This window comes from Alexandromys fortis, unplaced genomic scaffold, assembly GCF_014885135.2.
Source record: "Alexandromys fortis isolate MF-2015 unplaced genomic scaffold, M_Fortis_MF-2015_v1.1 scaffold_25, whole genome shotgun sequence".
NCBI lineage: Eukaryota > Metazoa > Chordata > Mammalia > Rodentia > Cricetidae > Alexandromys > Alexandromys fortis.
Genome location: NW_026067904.1, coordinates 5574108 through 5585561, shown reverse-complemented (window position 1 = coordinate 5585561; position 11454 = coordinate 5574108). Strand labels below are relative to the sequence as shown.

General features: G+C 42.5%; 1 pseudogene; it reads left to right on the top strand.

The window, feature by feature from the left end:
* The first annotated feature begins 4816 nt into the window (after positions 1-4816).
* On the top strand, positions 4817-10991 carry LOC126497053 (60S ribosomal protein L37a-like; annotated as a pseudogene).
* Positions 10992-11454: the final 463 nt, after the last annotated feature.

Genomic DNA, 11454 nt, shown 5'->3' with positions numbered 1-11454 from the left:
TCTGGAATCCTCCTGAGGCACATGTGTGCCTTACTAATGTCTCAGGAATTACAATGTGAGGAATTCCGGTAGATCTCTGATGAGACATCTTAAAATGACACATCTTCTTGGCAGCTTCCACCTTCTCAAAGCCACGAGGAAACCACCATTAGCAAAGGTGAGCTTGCCTGATGGTACATGACACACTAGTAAGGGTGAGACACACTCCCTCCAGTGTTAGGTAAGTCCTCCAGGGAAGGTTTTGCTTTCAAATACCTCTGCACCTCTCTTGCCCCATGACCACAACTGTCTTTTCTCCCTTGCCCCAAAGGATCTTGACCTCTCCTTTTTCTTCTCCATTTCCCTCACGCATCAAGTTCATTCCTTCTCTATGAACCTCTTTCTGATCATGGGTCATGGTTGGAAATATGTTTTTGAACTCCCTGTCTGCTCATTTATTTAAAGCTCTCAAAGTTTAGGTATCAGTCTCCTCTTTATCTGATAGGAGGATTAAGGGCAAACTGGGTCTTATACGGTAAAGGCCCTGGCAGGAACATTTGCTCATAACCACAGCATGTTATTGCTGAGGAGGAAATCAAAGCCCAGGAGATTCATGCATTGACTGGCCCCTTGCACTACATCAGATGGGCAAATCAATTCTCTGACAGCAACTAGACATGACAAATTTTAGAAGAGTGACAGAACACCTGATTAATTCATTCCACAGAGGAATGACAATAAAAAGATAGAAAGTGGAGAAACAGAATGGATGCAAAAATGAAGAAGAAACGCCACCCCCCTCAAAACAGTGTTAGCCAGATATTACATTTAGTAGTGAATCTTAGTGTCCTTTTCTACCCGGTCCTACCTAGGCCTTTCTGTTGGCTGGGAATTTATTTCAAGGTCTTACCAATCATATGCTAAAGCCTACATCACTAAAACATCTTCTGGGAGGACAGGGAGAAATCCAATCTAGGATTGAAAGCCGCAACTGTCATAGATAAAATATACTGTTTGAAGACCGCTATTGAGTCAGACACTTGGAAGAATTACTGCAGAGGCATCCGAACTTCACATAAGTTACTGACGAGTACTCAGACCCTTGAAAGGGGTGCTTTTTCTAGGGACCCCCCGAGAAGAATTTGATCACTAGCTTCTCCCGTAACCACTCCCCTGTGGTGCTGGGCTGTTATTGCAAGAGTCCCCTGCAACGGATTAGCTGATTTCCACTGGGAATGGCAGGTGTAAAGAATTGAATCCTTTTCCTTCTGAATTGTCCATTAAGCAAACTTTCAACATTGACGAAATATGCTCTAGGCACAGAAAAAGTACTTCTAACGAAAGAAAGCTATCCCATATCCTGGCATGAAACGGCAGGCATCAAATGCATAACACCATGGCCTTCGAGAAGCAGCTACAGGAGCCCAGGTCAATACATCGTCACTTGTCCATTTGTGCTCTGCCAGTGAAAGTTTCTTGCATTCGGACAGATAATCTCATGATCCTCATTAGAATCCTGCCTATTGCCAACAGTATGGTGTCACTAGGAGCCCCATGACCACAGTATCTCGCAGGAAGACATACACAAGCATACACTCTATAAACAAGCACCACGGTCCCAGAAGCGTGCACTGTCTCAAATTATCCAGACCTCACAATTGTCTAGGACTGTGGGTAATTCAACCCTTATAATCTGTATATAATTAATACAGATTTCCCTTTCATCATTAAAAATTGTGATTTTATAACTTTAACAGGATTGGCAAAATAGATATTCCCTTCCAGGGACACATGAGTTAAAAGTCAGATTGCTCACTCAGGGATGGAGTATCCGAACCACACTGCCCAATGTGAGATTGTAACATCTCTTTTCTGGAAATTTTATCATAAAGGAGTGACTCCCTGAAAATGAAGACTAACCAGAATGCCCTTCTTGTAACTGAGATTATAGTTCATTTTTAATTATTAGAAAAAGCAGACTAGTTTGCATCTTTATATAAGGGTAGCCAGACCAGACCAATTATTAGATTCTTTGAAAGATACGAGGGGTCACATTAAAGACTTCAAGCTGACAGGTCCATGTTAAGATTTTAGTGTTCTAATGGCCTATGCCCCCTCCAACGTGCTAAATAAAAAAAGAATCTCTGTGTATTACCAACTGTGAGGCCTCCTGCTCAATATAAGTAGATTCCCTAACTTCCTTCTTCCCCTCACTAGCCTGAAAATAAAGCATCATTTCCATTTCCTATGCAAAAGTATATCAATCAAATAGCACTTCTTGATATATGTCAATCACTTAACTCTGAAGAATGACATGACTGTTTTACCACATCGGAGGACTCAGGGACTGCTGAACCTCACAGACAGCCTCATAAGTTACCAACAGTCATACCACAGACAGTTTCATAAATTACCAACAATCATACCAGAGATAGATAGTCTCATAAGTTACCAACAGTCATACCACAGATAGATAGTATCATAAGTTACCAACAGTCATACCACAGATAGATAGTATCAGAAGTTACCAATAGTAATAACACTAGAGAAATAGTAAACTTGGAACTGGTTAAGTGGCATTGTTCCTGCTTGCTTATCCCAAGCCCACACTCCTCCTTGGGAATAGACCTGTAAGCACACAGCCCCAATGACTATGTGATTATTGATATTGGTGTATCTTAAAATCAAACTCGAGAACATCAGGGCTTTGGAAATAGCAAAATCAGGAAAGTGTTTGCCAGTCAAGCAGAAGGACCCAGGTTCAGTCTCTAATATCAATGTAAAAGATCAGGCATGATGGCATCACTTGGAAAGCTGAGGTAGGTGGATCCCTAGGGCTCACTTGGCTGGCCAATAGGCCAAGCTAGCCTATGTGACAAGCCTCAAGTCAATAAGAGACCCTGTCTCAATGGACAAGGTGAATAGATGATAACTGAGATTGATCCCTGGCTTCTGCATACAGTCATCCATCCCCTACACATGTGTGAGCGCGCACACACACACACATTCATACATACAAGATAGTCTCACCTGATGGTGTTCTATACTCAACAAACTAATTACTTATCTACTTAATTTTTCTAATGTGGCATTGAATTAACTAAAGAGTTAATGCAAATCTATATAAACCATTCTACTTCTTGAAATTTTTCTCATCTTCATCTTCACAATGATGTAATTGCTTCTAAAACTCTGGAACTTCTTGTACTTTGTGCATAATCACGTTTTTTTTTCTTTGACTTCACCTAAATGTGCAGCTGTATGGAATGACCTCCGCTATGAGTCTTCTGCATTGATCGGTTGAGATCAATCAAGAAGTCAGCTGGAGTCAGATGGTCAGTATTGCGTCCAGAGTGCCTGCTGGGAAAAACTGCTTAAAGAGCTAGCAGAGGATTTGAAGAAAGAAATTTCAACACTGAAGACTCCCAACTCTTCTCCATGGTTCATAGAGATACCTCCCCATTCAGACCTTAAATATACTATTGCTCCACAAAAGGGGTGATCAATATGGTCTCTAAGTAAAACTCCCATTTCTGCCATCTGCCTTGCATCCAGTCTAGTCAGAGCAGCATACCATGTACAATTGATTTTGAAAAAGACGGTCATTTGATGGGCAGCAAGTAAGTGAACCGCTCACAAAGCCTGCTACTGATTCTCAGATGGCTCGTCACCTTCCCAGAGTTCAGAACTCACAGGAGACCCATTCTATGTAGATATGCCTCGAGGTTTTGAACAGTATAACTTAGGAAGGTGGTGTATGCTGAAAAGGAGCCACGTGTCAGTGCAAACCTACAATTTCAGTACTCAAAGACTGAGTGAGAAGAATTGCCATGAGTTAAATGCCACCCTGAGGTACACAGCAAGTACCAGGCCAGGGTTACGTAAGAAGTTTCTGTCTCATAAACTCCAGAGAGATAAAGGAAGTCGGAAGGAGCAGCAAGGAAAGGAAATAGGCCATAAAAACTTTTTTTAAAAAAATGGAAAGGAAGCTAACTTTGAAAAGAGTTAGATCTCTGCCTTGATAATCATTCAAAAGTAGATCAATCTCTTCGAGCGCTGGGTTCTAAATCCTCCCTGCAGGATTGGCTGAGCAAGCCTGGACAGCAGGCAGCACTAATCTGCGCAGTATGGAATAGCAACAGCAACAAACAAACAAACGGAGATGAGAGCATCACACCTGCTAGGAGGGACTATGAGGGAGCCCAGAGCGGATGTGATCAAAGATACATTGTATGCTTGCATGAAATTACCAAATACTAGATGAAATTGTTTTTTGTAAAGGAAGTTGCCATGTCCTCTGTATCAATGAGGATGCAAAGAGAAGAAACAAATGCAAGCCCCCTCCAAGCCCTTACGTATCCACCCACTCTCGTCTAGAATTGACGAATGCCCTCCATGACCTGCTGTTCCCAAGGAGTAGGTAACCAGTGACTGTAGACGGGCTCATATACCTACTTGTATTGAAAGTCTCCAGCACAGTTATGTGAACTATCTTCTACTAAATTTTATCCCTATTAATCTTACCCCATGTTTGACTATCACAAAAGGAGATGTGGAGTTTTACCCTCCGTAGACTGGAGGAAAGAATCTACGATTTTCCTCCTAAGGTAGGGTCTAACTAGCCTGAGCTTTGGAAAACTAAACTCATTGTACCGAGGTGGAGGGTTTAGACAACAGACAAGAGAGGAAGGAGGGGACTCAGAGTCAGTCAGCACATGAGGACGCATAACTGGAAACAGTGGTTGCAGAATGAAAAGTCCTCTGTGGGTGTGGCGGTGTGATCATCCTTCATTTTAATTTGGTAAGGATGGAGTTGCTGGTATCTAAGAGGGCCACGATGGCCTCCAGGAACAAACTTGAGACCCATCCCGCACAGCCACTCCGAAATGCCATGACCGTTTCTCACAAAGGAAGCCAGACAATCAGGGAGGCGAGCAGGAAGCAGCTGGAGGAGCGAGATTAATGAGGAAGCACAAAATGAGAAAGAGCAACAACTGGAAACCCTTGTGGTGACATCAGGAACGCAGCCAGAGAAGACAACCTTGTTATCACATCTGTTCTGCCATTATAATTAAACGGTAATGCGCTTCTCTTGTTGGGTTACCAGGGTAGAATTCCAAGTGGGGGAGCCCCTCACTGCTTATCTGGCCCCCAGCCACTGCCCTTCTCCAGGAAGCTGAAAAATCATTGTGCTAATAGGCTGGGTGTCTGGACCAAGTGTTAATTTTGGATTACATCTGAGTAGAAATAAGATGAAGGTCTGGGGAACGCTTTGCTTTCACTCAGATGTTTCATTTCCATTTACCAGGACTGCAGAATACCCGGGGAGATGTTCTCACTCCAATTTGGAAGATTTCATAAGCCTCCAAACTTTTAGCTATTGATCCAAGCTCTTGAGCTTTGGAAGCTGCACACATACTCCGCAGATGAACAGGAAGGCTGTGTGAGCCCCCCTGAGGACAGCCGCTGCTCTCATGTGGACACCCCTCTGCTCTTGCCACAATCTGCCCTGCCTGACCCCAAGGCCTATTAGAGGCACTCAGAGCCATTAGCTTGAGACTGGGTCTGGGCTCAGTAAATACTCTCGTGTCCTGATAGAAACTAGGGCAGCTGCCTGAGTTTTTTTTTTTTTCCTTTTCTTTCTTTCAAAATCAGCAAACCAAAGTTCTCAACCCCAAATGGCTCAAATCTGCCTCTTAATAAGCATGCTGTTTTATGTATTCAGCAAGTGGAGATCAGCATGAATTCGAGTTTGCTGGACTCTCAGGCCTTTTTCATTAGGTTTTAAATAGCTCAGATGGTGTTTGATTTTGGACAGGGCCATTTGCTCGAAGGATGCCAATAATCAGATTTCCTCCATCAGAAGATTAGTGTCCATACATGCAGGAGAAGGCACTGACTATCATCTTTGGAATCTGTGAACTAAATACTGGTTGTTTGTGAGGCTTCCCAGAGGCTTTGAAAAACAAAGCCCTTGACTCTGCAGGAGCAGGAAGGCAAGGGATGGTGGGGAACACAAGGATGCTGTGCTAAGGCATTGTGCAGCTCAGCTTCCACCAGAAATGTTTGGTTGCAGTAATGCCCTCGGACCTGGGCTCTACATGGCTGTATCTTCCTCAGGACAACAAAGAGAGAGATAACTGAGCCTTAACGAGATTTAACTACATAATATTTCCCTTTTTTCTAACAGTAAACTGGAGGATAGCATAGACCATCTAGTATAGAAGTTTCCCTAACCTTAAAACTATCTTAGAACAAAAACTAGAATCTTGAGTAATGGTCATGAAACAGCATCCAGCTTTATTCTCTATTAACTGCACTGACAGGCCTCTGAGACCATCTACACAGAGTTAAGGAGGTAGCAGGTGTTGAGTAAATGCTGATTAGATTGAATCATGAGTGGCTTGCTCATGCTCTCTTTACCCCCACTACATGGCTCACTTAGCTTTTAGTCTTCAAAATTACACAGTAAAAAAAAAAAATGCTTTCATAATAAATGAAACAAATGGCAAGATTGCTGAATGCATTCTGGCTGCTCAGCAAATATATTTCCTCTTTCTGAACTCACTGATAAACTGTGTCTCCCCTACCCCGCATGTGGGAAGCCATATAAACATAAGGAGACTGAATGGCATCTAGATCACATCCTTTAGAAGACAGTGAGAGAAGATTGTGGATCCTAACTTTGTGACTGACTGCCTAAAGCAGAGTCCTGTACCTCTCTTTATGAGTCACTAGTAAAGAGTAAGCTGAGTGTGGATGGAGGGCAGTAGGAATAGGGAGGTTGGTTTCCTGTGGTCAGTATTCCTTACTCTAGCCTGGAAGCTGGTATTTTGAACTGTAGCTTGACTGTAGCAAAACTCAGATTCATGAGGCCTCGACTTGGAAGTTAGGACAGTGAGTCTGACACCTGAGCATGGAGCCAGAGCTCCTGTACCATCGTCGTTGTTAGAGGGAACCCTATAGCCAACTGGGCTTATTGCATGAGAGGAAGGAATTAGATGGACCATATTTATAGTTATTGCTAAATGTGTTCATTTTTTTAATTCACAAACTGGTTAAAGTGAAGAAAATAAGAGTCAGAGGAACCATCAGCAACAAGTGGGGACACACACACACACACTCTTGTCTATGACTCCACACCTATAAATACATGGGCAGCAGAAGTTGAATTCAGGGAGTGATTAACAATAGAAAATATGGGCAGGTGGAAAATGGGGTGGATCTTGGAGGAGTTAAGAGGAGAGGTAGTGGTGAACGTGACCAAAATACATTGTAGGACATTCTCAAAGACTTCATAAAATATATTTTAAACATTGGCCACCTATTATGATAGAGTGATAAATTCAAGAGAATATTTATCATTATATAGAAAGAAACAAATGGTCATAGGAAGAATCCAATGATTGGGGCCTTAAGTCATCACACAAAGGAAGAACTGCATGAGGAAGCAGTGTCAGAAGCCATGATGAAAAGTAGGTAAAGGAAAAGTCTCAATAAAAGCAAACCCATGAGAACCTGCCCACTGCCAGTAAAGAAGGGCATGCCATCACCCTCGGAGAATGGCAGACGGCTGCCTACCAGTAACACCTGTCTTCTTTATGTCTTCCCTGTTTTACAAATGTGTGTTTTAATTAACACAAATGTATTCTTTTCCCATAATTGTACATTGATGCATGAGAGGTAAGTCTGGACACACATATAGATGTAGAGAGAAAGAAGCCATGCATAGGAAGGCCTAGGTACTAAAATCGCGTATCTGTGAGCTCCCTCAGAAGCTAAAAGCAATAAGCAAGCTTTCATTCTAGATTTCAAAGTAAATGTATTCCTGCTAACACCCTGACTTCAGATTTCTCATCCCCCACACTGAAAGAGGATGTATTTCTGCTGTTTTTAAATGCCCAGTTTGTGGTACTTTCTTACAGCTGACCTAGAAAACAAAAATAGTCAACCAGGGGGTGTTTGCCTTAGACTATCCAAACCCTTTAAAGAAGTGCGATATAGGGTAGAAATAATGAGATGGGTAGGAAGGCTGCTTGCCAGAGGTTAGTCTCAGCTAAGACAACGCTGTGCTCTTCTGAACAACTGAGCACATACCTAGACTATGTCTCTTGGTCCCCCCTGCTGTTCTGTGAGTATCAGCCAAGGAAAATGGGAAGAAGCATTGATAGGCATAGATCTTCTGCTCACCCTTTCAGCAGGTGTCAGTGCCGTACGTGAAGTGGGCAGGAGCAGATTTACAATGGGAGATCCTTGCAGTCCATATCCTGGAACAATTGTGAGTGACAGGGTCTTGCTTTGTCCTTCTGATCATGCCGACCTGAGACACCAGCAGGGGAAAGTTTGACTTATTTTATCCAGAGGGAAACAGCTTATCTTGGCTCGGAGGATCCAGGTTTTTCCATCATCCTCAGCTCGATATTCATTGACATAGTATTGTTAATGCAATCATAAACTCAACCACAGAAGAAATGTTTGCACTTCAAAGATAAGCATATGCTACAAACCAAGTGTTTCTCTTTTTTCTAAAGGTGATTGTTAAATACCAATCACGATACAGCTGGTCAACCCTGGAATAATGAGGCTGTTTGTTGCTCTAGCAGATATAGCAACAACTTAGTAAGCTAGTATTAAGCAGAATGCTCAATAAATACTGATTTTAGGATTCATAGGATTTTATATTAATGAACTTTCTCATACCGGTAATGTTATACCTGACCTAAACAACTTAAAAGGACAAATTATTTTTAAGCTCATTGCTTGTTTGGCTCCATAGCTTGGTTAGTATCATAGTGGTGGAAGTATGTTGTACAAAAGGTTCCTTAACTCAATACTAATGACCAAACATTCAACAAAAGAGCCTGTGAGAGACAGGTTGTATTCAAATGAATACAAATGGAAAGAATGTATCCCTTTAATTCTGCATGTTGAAGTCTTAATCCCTTGTGTAGTGTAATGGTATTGGTATAAGAAAACTTCCGGAAACCACTGGGGTCAGAAAGACTCATTGATCACACATACTTTCACCCACTTGGACATCCTGCATCTCAACAGTGAGTCATTCCATGGATTAACTTATGGTCAAATTTGTATCCTCAAACTTTTTATCCTTTTTTTCATTTACAAGTTATATAACTGAGTCACCAGGCGTATTACTCACATCTTGCTCTCACACTCTAACCCTTCTCTATAAAAATACTGCTTGCAATTTTTTTTAATTTATTTATTTATTAAAGATTTCTGTCTCTTCCCCACCGTCGCCTCCCCTTTCCCTCCCCCTCCCCCAACCAAGTCCCCCTCCCTCGTCAGCCCAAAAAGCAATCAGGGTTCTCTGCCCTGTGGGAAGTCCAAGGACCACCCACCTCCATCCAGGTCTAGTAAGGTGAGCATCCACGAAACTGCCTAGGCTCCCATTAAACCAATAGGTCCAGTAGAATCAAAAACCCGTTGCCATTGTTCTTGAGGTCTCAGTAGTCCTCCTTGTCCGCTATGTTCAGCGAGACCGGTTTTGACCCAGGCTTTTTCAGACCCAGGCCAGCTGGCCTTGGTGAGTTCCTGATAGAACATCCCCATTGTCTCAGTGTATGGGTGCACCCCTCGCGGTCCTGAGTTCCTTGCTTGTGCTCTCTCTCCTTCTGCTCCTGATTTGGGCCTTGAGATTTCAGTCCGGTGCTCCAATGTGGGTCTCTGTCTCTGTCTCCTTTCATCGCCTGATGAAGTTTAATATTCAGGAGGATGCCTATATGATTTTCTTTGGGTTCTCCTTCTTATTTAGCTTCTCTAAGAACCCGAATTATAGGTTCAATGTCCTTTATTTATGGCTAGAAACTAAATATGAGTGAGAACATCCCATGTTCCTCTTTTTGGGTCTGGCTTACCTCACTCAGGATGGTGAAAATAACAGGGAAAGGGCTGCTTCCCATCTGCAAATGATAGATTGATCAAAGAAAACAGGAAATAAACAATGAGACACCTATTAAGCCGTGATCATGAAAGTAAGTTAGAATGCTTTAAAAATATCATGGGGACTCAAGCTAAAGACCAACCCTTCTTGATGACATCACAGCCCTTCATGAAAAGCATGAGGAGATTCACTTCATCTGTTTTGTTGTTGTTGCTTTTGGTTTTATTTTTATTTGTTCTTCTTTCACAAATTTCCTCCTGACTGCAGTTTCCTTCCCTCTGCTCCTCTCAGTGCCTCCCGCCTCCCCTCTCCCCAGATCCACTCAACTCTGTTTCCCTTTGGAAAATCCCAGGGCTATCAACCAAACATGGCATAGCAAGTTACAACAAAGCTAGGCTCAAACCTTTACATAAAGGCTGAATGAGGCAACCCAGTAGGAGGAAAGGGGTCCCAAGAGGAAGGAAAATAGTCAGAGACAGCCCCCACTCCCACTATTAGGATTCCCACAAAACCAGCAAACTACACAACAATAACATATATGCAAATGATCTAATACAATATCATGTAGGTTCTGTGATTGTTGCCAGTTCTATGAGCCCCTATGACCCTGCTTAGTTGATGCTGAGGACCATGTTCTCAAGGTATCCTCAATCCCTCTGGCTCCTCCAATCCATTCTCCCCACCTCCTGCAGGGTCCCTTGAGCTCCACTTAATACTTGAATATTTAATCATGTAAAAGATATGGAAAGCATGCTATTTTTAATTTGAATGCATTGTAATCATTCACTTAAGAATAGAATGTATCAGCTTGGGTTAGGTACCAGCGACATGGCAAAAACGCACCAAGAAGGTCGGGGTCATCGGGAATTATGGGACCCGCTCTGGTGCCTCCCTCAGGAAAATGGTGAAGAAAATTGAAATCAGCCAGCACACCAAGTACACGTGCTCCTTCTGTGTCAAGACCAAGATGAAGAGATGAGCCGTCGGCATCTGGCACTGTGGTTCCTGCATGAAAACAGTGGCTGGCAGGGCCTGGACCTACAACACGACTTCTGCCGTCACAGTGAAGTCTTCCATCAGAAGACTGAAGGAACTGAAAGACCAGTAGAAGTGCTACCATTTGATACCCTAGCCTTCTCAATAGTGCACAGCCAACTAAATAAATGGGTTAATTTACGTAACAAAAAAAAAAGAGAATAGAATGTATCCACATTGCAATTCTTTACACTGCTTGGAAAATGTTGCTGGGATATATATGTTGTAACAGAAAAAAACAAAGACACAAGAGAAGGAAAACACCAGAAAAGAGGTAGAAGGAAAGATGTAAAAGGCAGACATCAGGAAGTAATGTAGAAGGAAGTTACCAGGAAAGCAGAGAAAGGGAAATGTCTGAGTAGAAGAACAGAACAAACAAGAATAGAGTATAACAGCAACAGAAAAAAAAATAATAAAATGAAGAACTAAGTTTTGGCCCTCAGAGAAGTAAAACTGAGTGATTAGCTCACCAACTCCATGGATCCCCTCAATCCCTAAGCTGCTGAAGGCCGATCCTCATGGCAGCAATAGGTCTC